At 36.2% G+C, this 17,140-nt stretch overlaps 1 protein-coding gene across 3 annotated transcripts in view; it reads left to right on the top strand.

The window, feature by feature from the left end:
• The first annotated feature begins 9,535 nt into the window (after positions 1-9,535).
• LOC139953543 (solute carrier family 23 member 1-like) overlaps positions 9,536-17,140 on the top strand; it is a 45,564-nt gene continuing 37,959 nt past the window's right edge. For 2 of the 3 annotated variants that reach the window (XM_071953013.1, XM_071952991.1), the window contains exon 1: positions 9,565-9,604. The gene's annotated coding sequence lies outside the window, so the exon portion shown is untranslated. Of the gene's footprint in view, positions 9,605-17,140 lie in introns of all 3 variants that reach the window. The other variant, XM_071953030.1, reaches the window with a different exon arrangement.

Raw genomic sequence — 17,140 nt, 5'->3', positions numbered from 1 at the left:
GCAAAAATGCAGTTGGTTCACTTTTACACCCTTGTCATTCTGGCCTTCAGACTGAGTCTGTAAACCTCAGGTTGTCACAATGGTTCAGCTAACGGAAGAACAGAGAATCTTTGTGGTCAAGAAATGGTATGAAACAAGAAGTTTGCAGGCTACACGGGATGCCTTTGGAGAAGCATTCCCAGATCGAGAACCACCAGCAAATAAAACAATCTGGGCCAATGTGAGAAAGTATGAAGCACACGGAAACAGCTTCAACTGCATCAAAGGAAGTTCAGGAAAGCCAAGGACAGCGAGATCTCAGGAAAACATTGATACCCTATGACAGCAATGATTGACCACCCATGGGAGACAAGTGCAACACGGAATGCGCCACACCACTTTTAATCGGATCACTCATCTGGACCTTCACTTCCATCTGTTCCACATCTTCACATCCGTCATGAACTTCTGCTTCCTGATCTTGCAAGAAGACATACTCCTGTGTCTTCTTGAGCGGTGTGAGAGAGATCCCAGCAAACTTCTGGTTTCATACCTTTTCTTGGCCACTCTGCTGTTATTAGCTGAACCGTTTGTGACAACCCGAGGTTTACACTCTGTCTGAAGGCCAAAATGACATGGGTTCAAAAGTGAACCAACTGCATTTTTGCACCACAACTTCAAGAAAATGGTGCTCACTGATGCGTGACCCTTGAATGTAACCAAATGTATCATTGGAAAGCTTTAAGATGATGCCATGCTTTCTGCTGGTAAACATATAGTCTGGCCATAAAAACCCTTTAAAGTAGGATTACCTTTTTTTTGAGACACCCTGTATAGATAAAGCTTTGTGAACGAGGTGCAGGCGTCTTCTCTCACTTAATGGGGAGAGGTTGATAGTATAAAACATTGTGAGAAACGGCTCCCTCTGAAATAATGTAGTTTTCGAGAAAGAAGTAATTTTCCACGAATTTGATTTCGAGACATCAGCTGTATAATTTGAGGTCTCGAAATCAAGTATATAGTGCACACAACTTAGTGTGACAAGAGAGTTGTTTTCCTTCATTATTATCTCGCCACTTCGACGACCGATTGAGCTCAAATTTTTACAGCTTTGTTATTTTATGTATATGTTGAGATACACCTGTGAAGAGTAGTCTTTGACAATTACCATTAGTGTCTATTGTCTTTAAGACACTGGAGACTTTTGGTAATTATTCGAAACGATTGTTTAGCAAAAAAACTTACTGTACTTGGTAACGATCAAAGGAGAGAGTGTTGAGAGTGTACAACATTGTGAGGATAGGCTCCCTCTGAAGTAACGTAGTGTTTGAGAAAGAGGTAATTTCTCACTCAAAATTAATAATAAAAGACCTCAGGCCTGAAGCCTTTTTTTTTGGCATCAGAGAGAACACAAAATTGTGTAACAAGAATGTTGTCTTCCTTTGTTCTATTGCAGTTTTGAGGTTTTTTTATTGGATGAATATGCCTTTAAATTACGTTCAGATTATGGGCTGCGACTAATAGTTGACCTTATCTCTGTTTTGTTTCAAGTTTATTGTGTATATTATTATTCTAACAGGTTGCCTCACTTTGTTTTTCTTGTTTTGGGTATTAAGTTTTCTTTATTTTGTGATAATTATTAATAAAATAAAACACTGATTATATTTACACAACTTGGCTCTGCTATTTTAATTACATGGAAGTAGAAATAATCAAACTTGGGGCCGGCAAAACTAAAGTTGATTATAAACATTGTTAATTTGTTAACCAAGATATGTGTACATAAAACGCTTTGTTGTTCGTGTTTGGGTATTAAGTTTTCTTTATTTTTGTGATTTCTAGGTATAATAAAAACATATTGATTATATCTTAAATAAATCGGTTGTGTTATTATAAATCCGTGGTAAAAATAATTAAACTTGGTGGCGGCGAAAATACTATTGATCAATTAAATTTAATCAACATTTTTTTACATATTTTACACAATTGTCTTTGCGAATTTGTCTGGTACCAAGATGCGTAGTTAACCATGGAATATGGACTAGTGGTTGACAAAACAAATGTTGCTGGTTGAACTTGCCCCAATATAAGTGGCTTTTGCTAACTTTGTCCATAGTAACATGCATGCACACACGCAATTAGATTGAATTTCGCGCCTTGGATCGGCAATGGCATTAATGATCTGTTGTCAGACAGGATCTTGACCCTTGTGCTTTTTTGACGTAGTCTTGGTTGGCCGCGTTAATTTGGTCAACGTAGTGTAATTGCCGATAGAATACTGTCAACAACATGAGTTACTGGAGAAGAGATCTCAATCATACAAACATCTAGATTAAAAAGTATAGACTTGCAAAACAATCGATGCAGCGCCATTGTACGGCTCTGACAAAAAACAGGTTCGCACCGCCCTCTATTGACTATTGACTATAACCGCTTAGTTTCTATTCCAATCCAAGATGGCTGAACATTGCAGTGAGAAACAAATCATGAAACATACAACTCGTTCTTCACAGTGTGTCTCAGTGGTTAGGACTTAGCAACACACAACTCATTGACTATTCGTAGCGGTAGGTAACCTGGCTGATGATGGTGGAATTTCAGCTATTTTCCTTGTCTTGGAGGCACCGCGGGATAACGAGAACAACTATAAAGAATGTGGTATGTGGCTTTTATTGATATCAATTCATCGTGGCAAAGATAGGGGAAAAGTTTCCGTATCCTGCCACCACTTCTTTTCATTCGTTAAGAAACAAAACGTCTCTAACTAATTTAAATAACGTATTCTTTTCTGTGAAGTCGAGTGAACAAGTTGTGGGAGGGTACGGAAAGTTTTCTAAGATATATTTTGAATAGAAAATTTGTCAAGAAATGGAGGAATTATAACTGTTATTTTTGTGTTGGTTTTAGACCAAAGGCAATGACAATGACATGACTGATGTCTTGGGATGCATTAGGGTAGAATTAATGAGGCAGTATATTTGATAGCAGGACAAATTATCTCAACATAATATAATAGCATAGTGAACAAAATTCGCAAACCATATACACATAAAAGGGTGTTGTTTTTATTGATATTTGCCAATATAATGATAGCTCTTGTAACAGACTAAACTCTTCGGACAAACTGCCCTTTATCCCTCTCCTTATTGTAAATAAACATGAGCCCAAGTCCTTCTAAATTCTTTTGTGATAGAAGTTAGGGAAGTCAACTTTGTGATTTAGTTTAGGTGCTCTGTTGGGGACCTTGGTGTATGATATTCATTGTTATAACTTGTGCCCTTGTGATTAGCTTCTTTTTGCGTGCTTTTCTTTTCGGCTCAGTCAACCTATATTTTTATGTTGGAGTTCAGTTCATCGCCCAAATCAGCATTGAGTTATTACATAATTCTTCACTGATATCAAAATCAGATCAATGTGACTATTGTTGATACCCATTGACCTATATATCTCACTGAATTATTGTTTTTGAAATAAATTTAGATTGTTACATAATATTACCCTCAAACAAATATGGAAGTGCCCACATGCTGTGTTATGGCCAGGACAATGCCCTTGAGAAATTCCAAAGATTTCAATACCATAAATGATGTGTTTACAAAGTCTGTGTGGTGTACAATGAATATTCAATGCATGTTAACCCTAAAAACAATGACCAAGCTAACAAAACACACTTTAGTTGACAAACAAAGAAATACCCCTCCAAACGTCTTTGGCCAAGCTGCATGAGACATAAAACCTTCTAAATTCTCCTTTGTAAAAACAGCCTGGTAGCCCAAGTCCTTCTAAATCCCACCCTAACGAAAAACTCATTGTAAAACAAACCCTTCTAAATCTTCCTGTGATACAATCCCTAAAAAACAAATCCTTCTTTATCATACACTTTGGCAAAGAGGAAATTGAAGGATTTGGGCCCTTTATGGTGACAATTGTTTTCATTTACATATAAGTTGTACTTCCGTCGGTATATAAAGCTTATTATTGGACCAATTTAACTCCGACTGTTAGCAATCGTCCGTGGCCCCAAATAACAACAGTGTGACATATCGTCTTTCGTTATTTCCTTTTGTCTCTGTAATTAAGAATCTCACATAGACTCTGTACACAAAGTCCATATGGATTACCCCTGTCTTTAGAATCGTGTTCCCCGTTCATGTTTCCCTGTTTTCGGACTCCGTAAGATAGTGAATGTCAGTCAACCCCGCAGTCAAACCTTACCTTGCCCAAGGAACACGTTGCCTTGGATCGGTCGAGTTGGTCTTCAAAAAGCGTTTGTAACCGTTTGTTATAAAATGCAGGTTAGAAAGATATTTTTTTTTTAAAGTAGAATACAATGACCCACACAAATTTGCTTCGAAATTGTGTGGTTTTCCAGTTACTTTACGAACTAACACGGTCTGCCATTTATGGGAGTTAAACATTTGACTCCCATAAATAGCCGACCGTGAATAGTCAACGAGGTAAAAAGAAAACCACGCAATTTCGAGTGATACTGTGTGGATCATTGTATTCTACTTTTAAAATATCTTTCTAACCATATCAGCCATTCCATTGTGACTCGCGTGACAATCTCACTGGTTTTTCAACTTTTGAAAGATCTGTACTCCAAAATATAAAACGTGGCTCTCATGTAACTCAATTTATATAAACTTAGTAAAGAGCCCTATAATAAAAAATAAAAAACGAACACAAATTGTGTAGGTATCATGTTTTTATAGGTGTTCCAAAAATGTGACTCGCGTGACTGCCAAAAAATGAAAGGTCTTGTATCCCTGTATGCCGTTGCCCATTCGTGAGAACTCAGAGAAACTTTTTAGTCCCGGATCACTTTTTTTTTAAGTACAAGAGAAGCACTATACTTTACAATAAAAAGTACAAAATAAAAAGTTTTTAAAAAATTGAAAATTTGTTAAATGCAACGTGACTCGCGTGACAGAAGTTTGTGACTCGCGTGACAAGTGAGAAAATATACAATAGCTAAACAGGATACTGCATAACAAGAACAATTTATTTCATTCAGAACACTTAGAACTTGAAATTGAATCTTTTCATCAAAGGAAGAAACACCTGAAGCAACATTTAAAGGAAAATTAAGAATCTGAAGAGGCTTTGACTTAAACATGGTAATGTTGGGACGGTTCTGAAAAGAATTGGTGGTTCAACAACACTGTCTGGTCGAAACGTAGAGTTGTGAAACCACCAGTTCTTTTCAGAACCACTCAAACTCATAGAGAGAACCCTTACTAGAAATTATTATATTGTTTTGTGATTGGGGAAGGACTTTTTTCTCACTACGCTTGGCAGAGTAGGTTGATAAGAAACAACCAATTTTGGTGTCAAGTTCTAATGGCATTAGACTGTGTTAGGCTGAGTACATGTACATCTGTTAAGTAATTTCTTTATTGATGCCCCTCTCCAAATCTAACTTAAGAATACTGTCTTAAAATACCCAATTTCATCAAATATTTTTGTTCGTTCTTGTTTTAAGTTTATCATTCCTTGTATTATTTAAATTATGCAGATGTGAATACATTGTACAGTGCAGTATGCAGTGTACACATGGTTCATGTAGTTCAACATGATCTGCTGACAGTGTGCCAAGTCATAATTGAACACTGTAATAATTCCTTTTTCTAACATAAATTTATAAATTCAGGGGCATAGTAGTATGTTCCAGTGGGCTGGGGTGCTTTTTTAACATTCCATGTAGACATCATCCCCAGAATACTTTGGTAGCTTTTGCCAACCATGTGCATTAAGTGCATTTGCCGTGACTCGCGTGACAAACTCGAGGGTGTTTTTTTTTTAAAGTAGAATGCCTAGGTAAAAAAAAACTAATAAATTCTTGAAAGACCCTTTGAAAAGACCACTATTATGAGAGAGAAGAAAAAAAAAGTTGAGGGTCTATAACAGAAAAAATACTATAATCATTTTTTTTGTGACTCGCGTGACAGTAAAACGAGGGTAAAAATTAACTCCCATTTTTCAAAAGTCAATAGTTCAAAAAGGTATATTTAATGTTGGCTGTCCTTACTAATGACTCTTTGTTGTTTATACATAATGATTAAATCTGAACACCTATTGTTTCATGATTTTTTTTTCAAAACCTGAATTTCAAGGATTTTTCAGACTTCAGTGTACACTTTTTACCCTTTACTCCCAAGGCTGTCACAAAAACAATAAAGAATATTTTTATAAAGTCTTTTTAGAAATAGAAGCACTAGGTGTTCTTGTTTCAAAATAAATGTAAAAACTTCACTGATAACCATTTTAATTTTTTTACTATGAAGCGCAAATACCATGGAATGGCTGACATGCATTTTATAACAAACGGTTACAAACGCTTTATTAAAGACCAACTCGTCCGATCCAAGGCAACGTGTTCCTTTAATGTTTTAATGTAAACCATTTTCGAATCCATTGTTTTATTGGACAGTTCGCCAGAACCCAAGTGCGCCCTCTGTGTTCAACTGTCCAATGCAAATTTGTGATGAACATAACAATTAATACATGAAGAATCACCCTCTTTTCCATAACTAGCAATTAGTAAGAGAGAGCACATTTTGTTGTTGTTTAGCTTTTCCATTTTGTAGGCAGCATAGATCATACCATGCTCCAAATACCATTTATTTGGGAGGGATACATCTTTAGAACTTTCTTTGAGTATCAGTTTGTCTTAGAATATCTTTCAATTAGATAAATAATTGTCATGCATATTTGACTCGGTATATGTAGTAAACCATTGTTAGTGGCCAGACTCCTGCTGTGCTGAGTTTGTGTCAAAACGTATTTAAAGGCAGTGGACACTATTGGTAATTGTCAAAGACTAGCCTTCATAGTTGGTGTATCTCAACATTATACATAAAATAACAAACCTGTGAAAATTTGAGCTCAATCGGTCATCGAATTTGCAAGATATGAATGAAAGAAAAAAACACCCTTGTCAAACGAAGGTGTGTGCGTTTAGAGTTGATTTCGAGACCTCAAGTTCTAAATCTGAGGTCTCGAAATCAAATTCGTGGGAAAATTACTTTTTTCTCGGAAACTATGGCACTTCAGAGGGTGCCGTTCCTCACAATGTTTTATACAATGAACCTCTCCCCATTACTTGTCATCAAGAATGGTTTTATGCTAATAATTATTTTGAGTAATTCCCAATAGTGTCCACTGCCTTTAATACGGTGCTGTACTGCACTGAAGGATTAAATCAGTATAGGACATGTCTGTTGATTTATAGACGTCGTCATTAATGGCTTTTGGCATGTATTGTATTTCGGTGACTGCTAGTCCTTTTTTAAATCAAAGTACCGGCCTCATGACCCGTGTCTCTACATTAAAGGCACCTGAAATAGATTTTTTTTCTTTCAAACATAAGAGTATATGCTTACGAACAATAAAACAATTTTTTTAGTAATTGTTTGTCACGATTTATATGTTTAAAATATATATAAAGTTGTTTGGGGGCTGACTCCGCCTACCCCTTTTGTGACGTCAATAGAGGCAGACTTTGCCTGCATCGGTATAGTAAACACACGTGCAAAGTACATGTACGTCCAATTCGTGAGTTGGTACATTTCAAAAAAGTTTTTTTCTGAATTCAGCAGCAATACACCGGGTCGGCATTGCCGGAAAAAACAAAAAAATCTTTTTTTGGAACGTACAAACTCACGACTTAGTCCGTACATGTACTTTGCAAGCGTGTTTACTCTACGCATTGCAGGCAAAGTCTGCCTCGATTGACGTCACGAACAGCGCCCTCTCGGGTCGGGGTCTAATCTTAAATTTGTAAATAACATAAGAACTAATTTTTTAAAACCTTAGTTAACTGTTTATTCACATTCCACTCATCAAAACACATATATTAGTGACAAAAGCTTTATTTTGAAAAAATACCACTTCCAGGTGACTTTAACAAATTGTGAATCTTAAAATTGAAAAATAAACAGTTTCATTCTGTTTATAGATTTTGTAAACCCCTAGTAGGGGTAAAACAAATGACGAATACTTTTCAACTAGATTATTCTAACATGCTAATTTCCCATATCTCAGGCCAACCATAGTTAATAGGCATTAATACTAATTCTGTAGTATTTTTTGTAATTATGAATGATAAGCTTTTTCCACTGAATGTACGATTATATTATTACGGTGCACCCTCGTGCTTTGCTGTGTGTGGTTCTTGGGAACTTAATGCTACTTTTATTTTGTTACTGCCGCGGAGTAGATTTCATTAAAGACAAAGTCACTAGTGGAAATGTAGATGGCGTCCTCTATCGGCAGGCTTTTACACATGATTCCAAGCACTTTTTTAATCACCATGTTTTTCATTAAAGTCACCTGGAAATAGAAAACAATTCTTTAAACATTAGAGTATATGTTTCTGAACAATAAAATATTTGTTTGAGTAATTGTTTTGAACGATTTATACGTTAAAAAAAATAAATAAAGTTGTGTGGGGATAACTCCGCCTACCCCTTTTGTGACGTCAATCGAGGCAGAATTTGCCTCGATCGAACATCGAACACACCTACGTTTTTTTAATGCATTGATGTTGAACACCAAGTGAGAAGACTGGTCTCATACGATACCATGGGTGTCTAGTGTCTTTAATTACATCTAAAGACGGAGCTTTGGCCTTTGCTTCACAATAAGAACAAACGATGTGAAAATTTAATACCGTAACGATCTCGCATTTTAAAATTTATTGACCTTAATTCCAAACCAGTTGACACGCAAACTATCGTCGTTTCAATGTGTACAGGCCTAGTGTTTTGCAATGTTTTTGTTATTTAAGTAAATTTGTGTGAAAACAAATAGTATTCCTTCTGCAAATCTAAGTAAGCAGGTTTTGGAGTTATTGAGTAAAATAAAATACTAAATCATAACAAATAGCTGATGTGCTTAATATAGATATGCCCATACATTGTCCCTGCGTGGTCACAATGACTTTCTGAACACTAACCGCCAACTCACCAACCACGTCAGCTTTAAATATTACACGTAATGTGTATCACCCCCCCCCCCCCATGCACTTAAGAATAATATTATACAAAATAGATCTGTGCCCCCATTTTTTATTATGGTTTTGAGTGCCAGACCGGAAAGATTGCGATTCAATTTTGAAAATGTCAAAAATGACCTACTTACAACGTACGTTCTCTTTGTTGAACCTTAACATTACGTAATTATTTTTGCTCCATTTATGCAATTGACGACACTACTCCGGTGAACAATACTCAAGGGGGGCCTATAATGAACGGACGTTAAGTGCTGTCTTTTTTCACATTACCAGGCTCAGCCGTAAACCTGGACTCCCATCACTGTAATTAACTTCGGCATGTTGACAACTAGGTTGTCTTTATGCTCCAATTGTATACATTTATTAAATCAGAGAATGTATAAACGAAATATACATAGGAAACACTAAGTACTTTTGAGACCACAAAAGAATGTACATGAAGAGTGTGAAATCACGCACCCTCTCCCCCGAAAGATGCAGAAAGAAGAAGACAAAGAAAGAAACACAAACAAACAAACAAACAAACAAACAAACATGATGGTGGAATTTCAGCTATTTTCCTTGTCTTGGAGGCACCGCGGGATAACGAGAACAACTATAAAGAATGTGGTATGTGGCTTTTATTGATATCAATTCATCGTGGCAAAGATAGGGGAAAAGTTTCCGTATCCTGCCACCACTTCTTTTCATTCGTTAAGAAACAAAACGTCTCTAACTAATTTAAATAACGTATTCTTTTCTGTGAAGTCGAGTGAACAAGTTGTGGGAGGGTACGGAAAGTTTTCTAAGATATATTTTGAATAGAAAATTTGTCAAGAAATGGAGGAATTATAACTGTTATTTTTGTGTTGGTTTTAGACCAAAGGCAATGACAATGACATGACTGGTGTCTTGGGATGCATTAGGGTAGAATTAATGAGGCAGTATATTTGATAGCAGGACAAATTATCTCAACATAATATAATAGCATAGTGAACAAAATTCGCAAACCATATACACATAAAAGGGTGTTGTTTTTATTGATATTTGCCAATATAATGATAGCTCTTGTAACAGACTAAACTCTTCGGACAAACTGCCCTTTATCCCTCTCCTTATTGTAAATAAACATGAGCCCAAGTCCTTCTAAATTCTTTTGTGATAGAAGTTAGGGAAGTCAACTTTGTGATTTAGTTTAGGTGCTCTGTTGGGGACCTTGGTGTATGATATTCATTGTTATAACTTGTGCCCTTGTGATTAGCTTCTTTTTGCGTGCTTTTCTCTTCGGCTCAGTCAACCTATATTTTTATGTTGGAGTTCAGTTCATCGCCCAAATCAGCATTGAGTTATTACATAATTCTTCACTGATATCAAAATCAGATCAATGTGACTATTGTTGATACCCATTGACCTATATATCTCACTGAATTATTGTTTTTGAAATAAATTTAGATTGTTACATAATATTACCCTCAAACAAATATGGAAGTGCCCACATGCTGTGTTATGGCCAGGACAATGCCCTTGAGAAATTCCAAAGATTCCAATACCATAAATGATGTGTTTACAAAGTCTGTGTGGTGAACAATGAATATTCAATGCCTGTTAACCCTAAAAACAATGACCAAGCTAACAAAACACACTTTAGTTGACAAACAAAGAAATACCCCTCCAAACGTCTTTGGCCAAGCTGCATGAGACATAAAACCTTCTAAATTCTCCTTTGTAAAAACAGCCTGGTAGCCCAAGTCCTTCTAAATCCCACCCTAACGAAAAACTCATAAACTCATTGTAAAACAAACCCTTCTAAATCCTCCTGTGATACAATCCCTAAAAAACAAATCCTTCTTTATCATACACTTTGGCAAAGAGGAAATTGAAGGATTTGGGCCCTTTATGGTGACAATTGTTTTCATTTACATATAAGTTGTACTTCCGTCGGTATATAAAGCTTATTATTGGACCAATTTAACTCCGACTGTTAGCAATCGTCCGTGGCCCCAAATAACAACAGTGGGACATATCGTCTTTTGTTATTTCCTTTTGTCTCTGTAATTAAGAATCTCACATAGACTCTGTACACAAAGTCCATATGGATTACCCCTGTCTTTAGAATCGTGTTCCCCGTTCATGTTTCCCTGTTTTCGGACTCCGTAAGATAGTGAATGTCAGTCAACCCCGCAGTCAAACCTTACCTTGCCCAAGGAACACGTTGCCTTGGATCGGTCGAGTTGGTCTTCAAAAAGCGTTTGTAACCGTTTGTTATAAAATGCAGGTTAGAAAGATATTTTTTTTTAAAAGTAGAATACAATGACCCACACAAATTTGCTTCAAAATTGTGTGGTTTTCCAGTTACTTTACGAACTAACACGGTCTGCCATTTATGGGAGTTAAACATTTGACTCCCATAAATAGCCGACCATGATTAGTCAACGAGGTAAAAAGAAAACCACGCAATTTCGAGTGATACTGTGTGGATCATTGTATTCTACTTTTAAAATATCTTTCTAACCATATGCATTTTATAACAAACGGTTACAAACGCTTTATTAAAGACCAACTCGTCCGATCCAAGGCAACGTGTTCCTTTAATGTTTTAATGTAAACCATTTTCGAATCCATTGTTTTATTGGACAGTTCGCCAGAACCCAAGTGCGCCCTCTGTGTTCAACTGTCCAATGCAAATTTGTGATGAACATAACAATTAATACATGAAGAATCACCCTCTTTTCCATAATTAGCAATTAGTAAGAGAGAGCACATTTTGTTGTTGTTTAGCTTTTCCATTTTGTAGGCAGCATAGATCATACCATGCTCCAAATACCATTTATTTGGGAGGGATACATCTTTAGAACTTTCTTTGAGTATCAGTTTGTCTTAGAATATCTTTCAATTAGATAAATAATTGTCATGCATATTTGACTCGGTATATGTAGTAAACCATTGTTAGTGGCCAGACTCCTGCTGTGCTGAGTTTGTGTCAAAACGTATTTAAAGGCAGTGGACACTATTGGTAATTGTCAAAGACTAGCCTTCATAGTTGGTGTATCTCAACATTATACATAAAATAACAAACCTGTGAAAATTTGAGCTCAATCGGTCATCGAATTTGCAAGATATGAATGAAAGAAAAAAACACCCTTGTCACACGAAGGTGTGTGCGTTTAGAGTTGATTTCGAGACCTCAAGTTCTAAATCTGAGGTCTCGAAATCAAATTCGTGGGAAAATTACTTTTTTCTCGGAAACTATGGCACTTCAGAGGGTGCCGTTCCTCACAATGTTTTATACAATGAACCTCTCCCCATTACTTGTCATCAAGAATGGTTTTATGCTAATAATTATTTTGAGTAATTCCCAATAGTGTCCACTGCCTTTAATACGGTGCTGTACTGCACTGAAGGATTAAATCAGTATAGGACATGTCTGTTGATTTATAGACGTCGTCATTAATGGCTTTTGGCATGTATTGTATTTCGGTGACTGCTAGTCCTTTTTCAATTAAAGTACCGGCCTCATGACCCGTGTCTCTACATTAAAGGCACCTGGAAATAGATTTTTGTTTTCTTTCAAATATAAGAGTATATGCTTACGAACAATAAAACAATTTTTTTAGTAATTGTTTGTCACGATTTATATGTTTAAAATATATATAAAGTTGTTTGGGGGCTGACTCCGCCTACCCCTTTTGTGACGTCAATAGAGGCAGACTTTGCCTGCATCGGTATAGTAAACACACGTGCAAAGTACATGTACGTCCAATTCGTGAGTTGGTACATTTCAAAAAAGTTTTTTTCTGAATTCAGCAGCAATACACCGGGTCGGCATTGCCGGAAAAAACAAAAAAATCTTTTTTTGGAATGTACAAACTCACGACTTAGTCCGTACATGTACTTTGCAAGCGTGTTTACTCTACGCATTGCAGGCAAAGTCTGCCTCGACTGACGTCACGAACAGCGCCCTCTCGGGTCGGGGTCTAATCTTAAATTTGTAAATAACATAAGAACTAATTTTTTAAAACCTTAGTTAACTGTTTATTCACATTCCACTCATCAAAACACATATATTAGTGACAAAAGCTTTATTTTGAAAAAATACCACTTCCAGGTGACTTTAACAAATTGTGAATCTTAAAATTAAAAAATAAACAGTTTCATTCTGTTTATAGATTTTGTAAACCCCTAGTAGAGGTAAAACAAATGACGAATACTTTTCAACTAGATTATTCTAACATGCTAATTTCCCATATCTCAGGCCAACCATAGTTAATAGGCATTAATACTAATTCTGTAGTATTTTTTTGTAATTATGAATGATAAGCTTTTTCCACTGAATGTACGATTATATTATTATGGTGCACCCTCGTGCTTTGCTGTGTGTGGTTCTTGGGAACTTAATGCTACTTTTATTTTGTTACTGCCGCGGAGTAGATTTCATTAAAGACAAAGTCACTAGTGGAAATGTAGATGGCGTCCTCTATCGGCAGGCTTTTACACATGATTCCAAGCACTTTTTTAATCACCATGTTTTTCATTAAAGTCACCTGGAAATAGAAAACAATTCTTTAAACATTAGAGTATATGTTTCTGAACAATAAAATATTTGTTTGAGTAATTGTTTTGAACGATTTATACGTTAAAAAAAATAAATAAAGTTGTGTGGGGATAACTCCGCCTACCCCTTTTGTGACGTCAATCGAGGCAGAATTTGCCTCGATCGAACATCGAACACACCTACGTTTTTTTAATGCATTGATGTTGAACACCAAGTGAGAAGACTGGTCTCATACGATACCATGGGTGTCTAGTGTCTTTAATTGCATCTAAAGACGGAGCTTTGGCCTTTGTTTCACAATAAGAACAAACGAAGTGAAAATTTAATACCGTAACGATCTCGCATTTTAAAATTTATTGACCTTAATTCCAAACCAGTTGACACGCAAACTATCGTCGTTTCAATGTGTACAGGCCTAGTGTTTTGCAATGTTTTTGTTATTTAAGTAAATTTGTGTGAAAACAAATAGTATTCCTTCTGCAAATCTAAGTAAGCAGGTTTTTGGAGTTATTGAGTAAAATAAAATACTAATTCATAACAAGTAGCTGATGTGCTTAACATCGATATGCTCAAACATTGTCCCTGCGTGGTCACAATGACTTTCTGAACACCAGAACCACCAGTCACCAACCACGCGTGGGCCACGTCAGCTTTAAATATTACACGTAATGTGTATCCCCCCCCCCATGCAACTAAGAATAATAGTATAAAAAATAGATCTGTGCCCCCATTTTTTATTATGATTTGAGTGCCAGACCGGAAAGATTGCGATTCAATGTTGAAAATGTCAAAAAATTTCCTACTTACAACGTACGTTCTCGTTGTTGAACCTTAACATTACGTAATTATTTTTGCTCCATTTATGCAATTGACAACACTACTCCGGTGAACAATATTCAAGGGCGGCCTATAATGAACGGACGTTAAGTGCTGTCTTTTTTCACATTACCAGGCTCAGCCGTAAACCTGGACTCCCATCACTGTAATTAACTTCGGCATGTTGACAACTAGGTTGTCTTTATGCTCCAATTGCATACATTTATTAAATCAGAGAATGTATAAACGAAATATACATAGGAAACACTAAGTACTTTTGAGACCACAAAATAATGTACATGAAGAGTGTGAAATCACGCACCCTCTCCCCCGAAAGATGCAGAAGAAGACAAAGAAAGAAACACAAACAAACAAACAAACAAACAAACAAACCAACAAACAAACAAACAAACAAACATCAAACAAACAAACAAACAAACAAACAAACAAACAAACAAACAAACAAACAAACAAACAAACAAACAAACAAACAAACAAACAAACAAACAAACAAACAAACAAACAAACAAACAAACAAACAAGCAAGCAAGCAAGCAAGCAAGCAAGCAAGCAAGCAAGCAAGCAAGCAAGCAAGCAAGCAAGCAAGCAAGCAAGCAAGCAAGCAAGCAAGCAAACAAACAAACAAACAAACAAACACATAAACAAACAAATATCCCAAGAAACACCCAAACTATTTACAGTTACAACAATACAACAGAGTGTGGGTTCGAGTCCCAGTCGTGACACTGGTACCCTTAAGCAAGACACCATTGCTTCGTCCTTCGGATGGGACGTAAAGCCGTTGGTCCCGTGTGTTGTGTAACCTACGTAAAATAAACCAGTGCACTCGAAAAGAAAAGGGTTTCACCTTGTAAGTAAAACCATGTGCTGGGTTTCCAAAACCAGCGGATTCAGCATATGAGTCATTGTTTAAAAAGATCTTTAAGACCTTCGTTAAAAGAGAGTTGGTGTTATAGCCAAGAGATTTGGTTGGTACCCAGTGGCACTTCGCTGGCTGGATTCGGCGTTCTTGAAATGGCTGCCATATTTTGTTGTTTTCTCAGCAAAAGCACACTGTAGCAAGTAGCTTCCACATGTCACATTTTATTGTATGTTTTAAAATAATGTCGCCTATTCCTTACTATTGCTGGAAACCGTTTCCTCAGTCATTAAAGGCCGTGGACACTATTGGTAATTATTCAAAAATAATTATTGGCATAAAACCTTACTTGGTGACAAGTAATGGGGAGAGGTTGATGGTGTAAAACATTGTGAGAAACGGCTCCCTCTCTGAAGTGCCATAGTTTGGAGAAAGACGTAATTTTCCACGAATTTGATTTCGAGACCTCAGATTTAGAACTTGAGGTCTAGAAATCAACCATCTAAACGTACACAACTTCGTGTGACAAGGGTGTTTTTTTCTTTCATTATTATCTCGCAAGTTCGATGACCGATTGAGCTCAAATTTTCACAGGTTTGTTATTTTATATGTTGAGATACACCAACCTTAAGGGCTAGTCTTTGACAATTACCAATAGTGTCCACTGACTTTAATCAAATTAATAACATGTTAAGCTGATTATGAACATGACCTTAACCAAACTGAGTGCCTTAATGGACGATGAGCGTATAATTATAGGCCATGTGAACTTTGCTTACAATAAGTGCAACCTTGTGTATTTTTTGGGTATTCTGGCAGGCAGTACTGTAACTGGTCCTATGGAAAAGTTGACATTTTGTGTTATAATAATTTCCACATAAATCCAAGAGTTATGAAAGTAAAAGCTGGACAGGTTTTTAAATGTGCCCCTTTCATCATATCAAAAGGTAATAGGAATGAGACAGGACAATCTCCATAAAATAAGATAAGATTTAATGTTGTCTTCCATTTAGGCAGTGTACAAATCGTGCCTGCATGAAGTCCAGGCTCTGTGGCTCTTTTGTAAACATGTGACGTCACAAAGGTCACATCGTCAATACAACAGTAGTAATTTCTATACCGAATGCTAATTGGCTATTCCGCTTCAAATTAGTCTTTCTTGCATTGTGCAATTATTTTCTTTATCTTTAGAGATACAATAACTTGAAGATTCTCTCGAGACAATTTGGAAAAGCTTTTAGGCTTGTATATACTGATCAACCCAAATGAAGCATCCATTTAAATAAAGCAAGAATTGAGCCAGCCTGCTTTTGCGAATACTAAGTAATAAGGATAAGCACACTTTTACTTGGGGAACAAAATGCTATTGAAATAGTTTTGTTTGGTTTGCCTTGTTGTGGGGGCCTTGTTCTTTATAGAAAGTGGTTTTATAATCGATGAATACAACGGAGAGCCTTGATTGTGTATACATATAATAAAAAAGTAAAAAATACCTTCCAATGTTATGGATATTGCTAGAGGGTATCTGGTAAACACATTTAAGAGTGATCGGCATTTTCTCGCAAACTTATCCTCGGGGAAAAATACTCTCTCTTTTTTCGAGAAAAATGAATAAACCAAAATATTAACGCGCGACATGCATGCATCACGTCAGCCAATAACGGAATAAATACATTTTTGTCCTTTTCCAAACACCCTCCGAGACTTCTGTTTTGTGGAAATGTAAAAAAGATTATACGTTTTTACTAACCACATAATATGGCCAAGTGTACTTTCAGCAACTCTTGTAACCTTAGTCTGTAACTATGATTTAAGCATGGAAAGGGACACGGAAAGGGACAAAAATAAGAACGAGACCAGACTAGTAAATTTAAATAATATATAAAAACAACAGTCTTTGTACTAGTGTGTTTAGATC

Source organism: Asterias amurensis, chromosome 2, assembly GCF_032118995.1.
Source record: "Asterias amurensis chromosome 2, ASM3211899v1".
Classification (NCBI taxonomy): Eukaryota; Metazoa; Echinodermata; class Asteroidea; order Forcipulatida; family Asteriidae; genus Asterias; species Asterias amurensis.
Note: the sequence above shows the minus strand (reverse complement) of the source record. Positions and strands in the feature narration are given on the sequence as shown.